General features: G+C 36.3%; 1 protein-coding gene across 1 annotated transcript in view; it reads left to right on the top strand.

Annotated features, from left to right (window-relative positions):
• Positions 1–6: 6 nt before the first annotated feature.
• Arhgap20 (Rho GTPase activating protein 20) overlaps positions 7–9552 on the top strand; it is a 109104-nt gene continuing 99558 nt past the window's right edge. The window contains exon 1 of the mRNA XM_015489910.2: positions 7–50. The gene's annotated coding sequence lies outside the window, so the exon portion shown is untranslated. The remainder of the gene's footprint in view (positions 51–9552) is intronic.

Genomic DNA, 9552 nt, shown 5'->3' on the forward strand with positions numbered 1-9552 from the left:
CATCAGGGCCGGTGGCGCCTGCCCGGGCGCCACAGCCGGCGATTAGGAAGGTAGGCGGCTGCGGGGCTGCGGGCTCGGCCCCTCACCTGGCGCGGCGGAGCGGGGAAGGGTGTGCTCCCACGCCGGGCGCCAAGGTCTCGGCGATACCCGGCTCCAGGGTGGTGGTCAGAGTTGGAGGTGCAGATGTAGGATGCTAACAGTCCAAGCTACGGGCGAGGAAATTTGGCCCGGCCTAGAGCCGGGCTGGGTGCGAGCCCGGTGGGCTGTGGTGGAAGGCGGAGGCGCGGGCCTGCGACCTGAGCTCCCAGCGCGCGGTTGGGGCCGGCCAGGCAGGAGAGGGACGGGGTGTCGTGTGAATGTGGGATCAGCGCGCGTTTCTTTCAAAGGTGGGAGAAGGGTTGCGGGTAACAACTTGTAGCGTTGCCTTGCCATAAAGGCGGCGCGCAGAGGTGGGAGGATTCCGACCCGGGTCAGGTTTCTTTGGAACAGTTAGCTGAGCAAGTGCACGTGGGCAACGAGCTGCTGGCTGCGGCTTAGTCTTTCTCTGGAGTTGTTTTGGGTGTTTTTAGTGATATCTGCTTCCCCCTTCTGCAGCCCAAGACTTTCGGATATTTGGCCATTTTCGTTCCTTGTCATGGTGGTGCCTTTGCAGCGTTTCTGGAAACAAGTTGCGATTAGAGGGATCATCTAGCTCTTAAGAAAAATGTTAAGGCATTGCGTTGCTGCTATAACTAGAGACTCAGGAAGGGGTTACACGTTACATAGGCTCCCTGCTTGTCCAGATTTTATGGCCTTTCATAAATCTTCCCATCGGGATGGTGGGTTGTCCAGAGGTCAGTTGAAGAGAAGGGAGATGGGTGCATCAGGTATAGACGTGTATGTGAGCTCCCAAGGACCTTGACCATGTCGCAGAGCAATCTAGGGGTGTCTGTGAACTTGATGTATGGGCTTTAGTGCCGGCTCAGCCTTTGATGTATTGAGACTGCCGTTTGTCCTTGTCGTTTTTTCCTCTTTAGAAATGGAGGGAGGATGTATGTGATCAACTCTATCTAAATAAACACGTGTGAATTTACCAAGTTAGCAGCACATTTAGGAAGGTAAATGAACGTTCAGTAATTGATATAGATTTTAAAGCATTGTTTATTTTTGTAAACTTAAGGAATTGGAAAAAAATCCGATTTATATTCCTGAACAATTTTCTTTCTTTTTCTTTTTTTTTTTTTAATCAAGGTTAACTAATCATGCTGGTAAAGGGAGCAAGCATTAAAAGTAGCTTCATCATTTGTGAAGTAGTACTTGTCCAGTCAATGAAGGGTTGCTTTGCCCTTTTTTCCCATGTTCCTTTTACTCAGAATAGTCTCCTGTCTCCAAGATGGTGTCCTTCATTATAAAACATAATGGGTTGATATATTACCAAGCCAGTGCCTACTTCTCCAAGTTTGCTGGAAAAAATAAATATGAAATGAGTAAATGATGACATATAAGTGTCTACTTAAGGGTCTATTTAAATGCTAGCACTTATTGTTTGTAATTTTTTCCCGTATCTGTAATTCAAAGCATTGTGTCCCAGTTGTTCAGGCCAAAAATCTAGGATTCATTTTCAACTCATTTCCTTACTCTGCAACAACTTCCATCAGAAAAGCTACTGTCACTGGAAATGTATCTTGAATTTCTGCTTCATCTCTCACTTGTACCTTTGCAGAAACTCATTGTCTTAACACCTTTCTTGTCCTTCCATAATCCAGTCTTCATTTAGCAGTACCAAATGATATTTTTTTTAAAATGTGAATTTATCATGTTGCTCACCTGCTTAAAATCCTGAAGTGGTTTTCCATCACTTTTATAATTAAAATCTTTTCTTGGCCGCATCTGCTTCTCCCACTTACCTGCCTTCCCCCTTTCCCTTATTTGTGTATTCTTCCACCAAGTGGGTCTTCTTTTTCAAAGGTAAAGCTATCACATTCATGCCTATTTTTAAGGCCTTGCTATTTCTTCTGTACCTGCCTCAGGTCTTTATGTTGTTTACTCTTAATGTTTAGATCTTAGGTTTCCCAGAGGCCTGTTCTGATTATCTAAAAGAAAGTTGCCTTTGGTCATACTCTGTACCTTCAGCTTTATCTTCATTAGCATTACACTTTGCCTGGTATTTTCTTATTTGCTTTCTCATCTGTTACCTGCACCCCTCACCAGATTTTGAAAACCTTTAGGATGGACACATTATCTATATTGTTTTAGGCTCTCTTCTCAGTGCCTAGAATGCATAATGAGATATCTCAGAGAAGGCACTCAAATCTCAACATGAAATTCATTTATGTTTTGTGTAGTTTATATGCATAGCTCACAGTTAATTTTGTACAATAATTTTAGTGCACCTGTGGTTTGATTGCAGTCTGTTACATGAGGGTTAGCCTGGAACTTTGCACTTGTAGCTTAATATCAGTGCTCAAAAAGTTTCCGATTTTAGAGCATTTTGGATTTCAGATTTTTAAAATAGAGATATTCAACCTGTAGACCAAAGTGTGTTTAGTTATTTATCATTTATCATTTGCATTATTTCCAGTTTTTGACTGTTACAATGTGAATGTTCATGTACAAATCTACATGGAACTTTGATTTTGTTTGAGGTAAACACTTAGTATAAAATTACTGGGTCATTTTTTAGGTATATACTTAACTTCTAAGACAGTGTTAAGGTTTTTTTTTTTTTCCCCCAAAGTGATTTCACAGTCTCATGAGTAGTGTTTTGGAGTTCAATTTTTCCACATTTTCCCCACACTTGTTATCATCTATGTTTTTATTTATAGTTGTACTAGTGGGGTGTAAATTAGTATTCAGTGGTTTTGATTTGTGTTTCCTTAATAACTATGATTTTGAGCATCTTTCATGTGCTTATCTTGAGCCATATGTTATCTTTGGTTGAGTGTTTATTTTAATATTTTGCTCAGTTTTAATTGCTGTTAGCTTTATTATTGAGTTTTGAGAGTAATTGATATATTCTGGTTCCAAATCCTTTGTCATATATGAGATTTGTAAAATGTTTTCTCTGTCTGTGACTTGTCTTTCAGTCTCCAAATAGCATCTTCCAAAGAAAAGAATTTCTTTCATTTTAGTGGTACCTAATTTGTTAATTTTTTTCCTTTAATTTTATATAATTGTAATTAATTTAAATTTAAATAACCATTTTTTAACAGTTGCTATATTGGACAGCACAGATCCAGAAGGAGAGATAAACAGTAACAAAAATTACTGGCTGTGGTGGCACACACCTGTATTCCTAGCAACTTGGGAGGCTGAGGCAGGAGGATCTCGAGTTCAAAGCCAGTCTTAGCAACTTAGCAAGGCCTTTGGCAAATCAGCAAGACCTGTCTCTAAATAAAATGCAAAAAAGGACTGGGAATATGACCTAGTGGTTAAGTGTCCCTGAGTTCAATATTTGGTACAAAAAAATAATAGTAAATGATAATAACTTATTAAAGAAATAGACAAAACCCTTATGTGGACAAATATGGGTGTTGAGCCAGATCAATCTGCATTAGGGTATTCAAGAGAAGACCTTTTTGAAATTACCCTTAATTCTTCTATGAGTGAAAAAATAGTATGCTATAAAAAGATTTCAGGAAATTCAAAGGTCTTAAGACAGGTATGTTTGAGGTACTAATGTGTAGATACTATATAAGACGTTACTATCTTTATTTAATAATTACATTTATTTTAACCTCAAGTAGAGTTAACTGGCTGGATCACTTACCATATTTGTCAAAGGATTTGACCATTTCTAAAAATCAAATCCACCCTCAAAGGACAAAGATTTTCCATTGAAAATTTGAGGCTCTTCAAAAGAATATACAATAAATTCCCATAATAATTACAAAAAAACAGTGTTCTAAATAAAATGGCATCATACATATAATGCTGATAACCACATTTGTGCAGAACAGTTTTAATGTCTGGAAGCACATATTTGAATCATGGGACGATATGTGTCAGGATGTTATGATTTGGATGTGAGTTATCCTCCCAGAAGCTCCTGTTAATGCAGGAATATTTAGAGGTAAAATTCGGATTATGAGAGATGTAACTAATCAATCCATCCTAGTTTGAATGGACTGACTTGAGAGTAATTGTAGACTGGTGAGGCATGGCTGAAGGAGGTGAGTCACTGGGGGAATGCACCAGAAATGTGCATCTTCCTTGTGGCCCCCTCCCCTCTTCTCTGCTTCCTGGCCACCATGATTTGAGCATCCTTCTTCTTTGGGCCCTTTCTTGGGTACTGCCTTTCCTTGGACCCAGAGCAATGGAGTCAGCCATGTATGGACTGAGACCTCAGAAACCATGAGCTCCAAATAAACTTTTCCTCCTCTAAGTTGTTCTTGTCAGGTATTTTGGTCTTAGAGACAAAAAACTGCTGACTAAAGCAGACTCAAACACATTGACTCTCTGGTTTCACTTATTAATTGAAAACTGTTAAAATAGGTGAGTTTGGGAATAGGGAAGAGACAGAAAACCAGTTAGTTTTAACATCTTAAAATGCAGCTGCTGTTATAAACTCCATTCTTTTCTGTCTACATTCTCTGGGTTGATATCATTTATAGTGCTTCATGATAGAACACCCCCAAGAACTGACTTGGGCCACGTGTGTGTCTGATACTGGGGCTTGAGTGAAACCTCCTAGTGAATTAGCTTTAGTTTTACTTTTCTGTATTGAGAAAAACACTATGCCCGTACTTCAGCCAGTATCCTGCTAAGCCCATCTCTGGTGTTATTCACAAAATAAGTTGCAATAAATCAGGTGCATAAGATGTTTTGTTAACATTCGCTGTAGCCACTAGGTAAATGTTTAGTAAACATTGACTAATAGTGACAATCAGTGATACAATCCCTGGTATAATTACTTTGGTACCTTGTGAGGTTTACACCTTGGTATCTGTTATTTTTCAATTTTTTGTATGAGGCAGTTGTATTTTAAGAGCTTTTTGGCCAGACCTGATTTCCATGCTGATACCTCAGCCTTGCTTTCTGTTGGAAAACTTGACTTATTTCCCAGATAGATACATAGGACTATATTTCAAATTTATGTGTGGGTGCTCTGAATCCTGTACCTCAGATAATTCTGCTGTGGAAAATCCTGTGTATGGGAAACCCAGCTAAAACTTTCAATTCAATAGGCGTTTTTATTATATATCTTGAGTCTAAGAAACACTCTTATATCCAATTTTTCTTACTTAAAATATGAGCACAATAATTTATTTTAACATGGAAGAAAAAATATTTAACTTTTTGTAACTCTAAAATTCATATATTAGAATAGAATAAATCATAGTTTTTATAAAATCAAAGGTAATATTTATTTTATGTATTTGTCTAAAATTCCCTGTGACTTCAGAATTCTCCCAGGTTATGATTTGGTGAAAATTCTGCAAGACAAATGGCATATGTTCAATGGGCTGAAAAGTGAGAAAACTGATGGTACCTACAGAAAATGAAATAGACTCCAATCAATGACTTAGATTTCTGAATTCTTTCACAGTTCTTATCCTTCTGTTCTGGATGTGGTGTATGTTCTTTTCAATATAGAGGCATCTTGTGCCTTATAGGACCACATACAAAATTAACCCAAACATGTAATTATATAATTTGCCTGCTTGTTAATTTAATTTGCTGCTAAAACATGTTATAAACTATAAAGTGTCACAAAAGTACCTATATAATGTTAAGTTTACATATGTGTATATATATGGGGCTTGCAAGCAACACAACCCAGTTTATTTTATAATTTTTTAATCTTATTTATCTAGGACAAGTTTAGATTAGAAACTTCCAACTGACAGGAGGAGCAGCCCTATTAGCACTGTATGTCAGTGGTGTGCTGAGTAGTCTTGACCTAATTTTGATAGACACCTGTCAAGTGGCATAACTGAAATGTAAAACCTGTTTTTGGACGTCTGGTCACTTGTTTGTGGCATCTGAAAATGGAATTTATGTGTGACCACATCAGGTCACATATCAAAGATCTGGAACACCCAGCTGTTCTGTGGCCTTTTGCTTTCCTTATTTACCTGGGACCTAATTTACACCTAGGAGTGTCTGCATTCCTTCTTCTATCCCTGTATGGACCCACTTGAACCTCAACTTTGAAAATAGTTGTTACTAGGTGACACTATGTGTGAATCTATATAGACTTGGGTCTGTTTTTTATTCTTATTTGATATACTGTTTTTTTACCATTAAGTCTTTCGGATTTGATCACAGTACTTTTCCCCTCTGCATGAGGAAAATGACAGGCTACCTATATAAAGCAGATCTTCCGAACCATTGCAGATGTGTCTGATACATTCAACCCCTTGGCCCTCAGGCACATGAATGGGTACTGGGGTAGCCAGAATGCCTGTTTATCTTAGCGTGCCATGGTTGTACAAATAATATCATTTTGTGTGGGCCATAATGTGAAAAAATGTAGAGGAACTCTGCCCTGTATGGGATTATTATGTAGAGAGCATTGATCCACCCTATATACTCAAATACTGCTAAAAGGAAATCATGAGCAAAATTTGAAACTGGTAGCTTTGCTCAGGAAGAAAATCCAGCCAAGTTGAAGGCCCAGATTTCCTCATGGGCAGGAGTGGAAGCAGAGGAATAAAGAATAATGTATAAGAGAAATTCTGATATTCTCATATTTACTTAGGCATACATTTAAACACTTCGAAGCTTACTATGTATGTTACATTTTCACAGAACTTTTTATTTCAAAGGACTTTCATAATACCTTTTGATTCTTTGTGGTAAATAAGACAGATATTTATTTTAAAGAGAATCTGAGAAATTATATGATAGAACTAGGGCCTAGAATTAAAGCCCAGTGTCTGTCTTCTAGTCCAGTGCCCATTCTACATTACATAGATTTTCATGTTTATGGTACATCAAAGTGGTAAATCTCTTGTGGAAAGAGGGAAGAGCCAAAATAAAAGCACTTTTTCTTAAACTCATAAAGAAGTTTATATCCCGCCACAGTAGTCTGTACTGTGGTATTTATTTTAGTTAAATGTTCAAACTGATTGTGGATGGAATGGTTTATGAATGAAAAAATATTATACTTATTTATCACAGTGCAGACTGACACTGGGCAGAATGCTTTAGCTTACCCAGTGGTCAAAATATCACTCCGATAATAGGAGCCAGAAGCAAGGTGCAAGGTTAAAAATAAGCCTCTTTTTCGCTTGTAGAGCCAGTGTCTTTGAACTATAATTGTTCAGTGACTTGGCTATGTCTTCAAAAATAAATGTTGCAGGCAGGCAGGGGAGGCAAAAAAGAAAGTTTATTGCTCACTAAATTGCACAGACTAGTCAGAAAAGGACTGATTTAAATAAGGTCAAATTTAAATAAACTAATTTATAAATTTTATTAAACATTTTTTTTCTAGCCTTGAAAATCTGGAGTTCTTTAAACACTTTCTGCAAAGTCCTTATTTTAATACTATTCTTATTTATTTTACATGTCTGAAAGTGACTTGTCCACCATTTCATTTGACTTTGCTTGAAATGCTTGGATTTTGTTTCTAAGCAAAATATGAAAAATTGCAGTTCACCTCTGACTTAAATCTTTCATCCCGTTCCTTTTGTTGATGCTTTATTTTCATATAATTACTTTGAGAGCTAAGAAATGTCTAGAGTCAGAATAATTTAGACATTACAAAAATAGTGTTGTGTATCTTGTGTAACCAGAAGTTAAAATTCCAATGAGAGTTTACAGGCAGGTTTTTATGAAACAAGTGTTTTCTGAGTTAAGAATAAAAATACGAAACTCTTTTTTCTTCATTTACGTGTGAATAACTTCATTTTTCTACATCGACACACTTGGGCTAGCATCTTAAAAATCATATGTAGAGGATGTTAATTCATTCACATAACACACAACTCTTGAATTTACTGTGTGAAAACACTAAATAGGGAATGGGAAGAATGGTGGCAAGCCACAATAAGCAGGTGGGCACATTCCACATATCTCTGAGAAATTCAGATGGAGAGTCACTGAAACATTTTGCATAAAAATATACTGGACAAATAAGACAAGTAATTTTTCATTTTCATTTATTATACTTCAGATGATTGCTACAAGGAAGAAGAAAATTACAGCTTCTGGCTATGAACCAGTGTGCCCAAAAGGTTTAGTAGTTACGTAGTTAAGTTTTTTTTTTTTTTAACAAACTTAATTAATATGCCATACAGTTTACCCACTTAAAGTGTCCAATTCAATAACTTTTAGAATATTTGTAGAATTGTGCATCCATCACCATACTTCTTAGTCATGATCTCCTAATCCCATCTCCCCAAACCTTAGATAAACATTAATTTATGCTGTCTCTTGTGGTAAAATGAGTTGGACGTGACCTTCTTATGTTCATATATGAATACACGACACGACCAATGTAATTCCACATTATGTGCAACCACAAAAATGGGAAGTTATACTTCATGTATGTATGATATATCAAAATATATTCTACTGTTATGTATAACTAAAAAGAACAAATAAATTTTTAATTCTAAAAAAATCAATTCAATATACATAAATTGAAATAATATTCAATAATTGAATTATAACATTCAATAAAGTATAAAATTTATGCTGTCTCATTTGCTTATTCTGTAGCATTTATATTAATGGAATCATATATGGTCTTTTGTGACTTTTCTCTAAATAAGGATGTTTTCAGGTTCATTCATGTTATGACATGTATCAGTATTTTATTTCTTTTGTTGCCAAATTATACTTTATTGTATAAATATATAAAATATTTGTTTATCTTTTCATAAGTTGATTGATGTTGAGGCTGTTTTTACTTTTGACTATATGAATAGTGCTGCAGTAAACACTTTTGTGCAAGTCTTTGTTGAACATATGTTCAAAAAAATGAGAAATGTTCTCATTTCTCATGAATATGCACCTAGGACTGGAATTGCAGGATCATGTAACCATTTGAGGAACTGTCGAGTTATTTTCCAAAGTGACTGCATTGTTTTACATGCCCACCAGTAGTGTATGAGTCCAACTTTTCTAAGCCCTCACCAATAAATTATGTATCACTTTTTATTTTAGTCATCCTAATTTGCATGGAGTGACTTCTCATTGTGATATTTACTTCAAATCTTGGAATTGTCTAGTTTGTCTGGGCTTTTATTTTCTTTCATGTGTTAGGTGACATGTCTAGAAAATCATTGATTGCCTCATTCCCAGATAGCCAATATTTATGGTCATGGGTTTTTTTTCCTAAGATTTTTATAATTTTAGCTCTTTCCTTTTAGATATTTAAATTGATTTTTAGTTATTTTTTTGTGTTTGGTGTGAGTTAGAAGTCCAAGTTTATTCTTTTATTTTTTTATTGTTCTAATCAGTTGTACATGATAGCAGAATGTTCTTCAATTCATTGTACACAAATGGAGCACAATTTTTTACTACTCTGGTTGTACATGAAGTAAAGTCATACCATTCATGTAAATCATACATGTACCTAGAGTAATGATGTTCCTCTCATTCCCCCATCTTTCCTGTCCCCCC

This window comes from Marmota marmota, unplaced genomic scaffold (genome assembly GCF_001458135.2).
Source record: "Marmota marmota marmota unplaced genomic scaffold, marMar, whole genome shotgun sequence".
Lineage (NCBI taxonomy): Eukaryota > Metazoa > Chordata > Mammalia > Rodentia > Sciuridae > Marmota > Marmota marmota.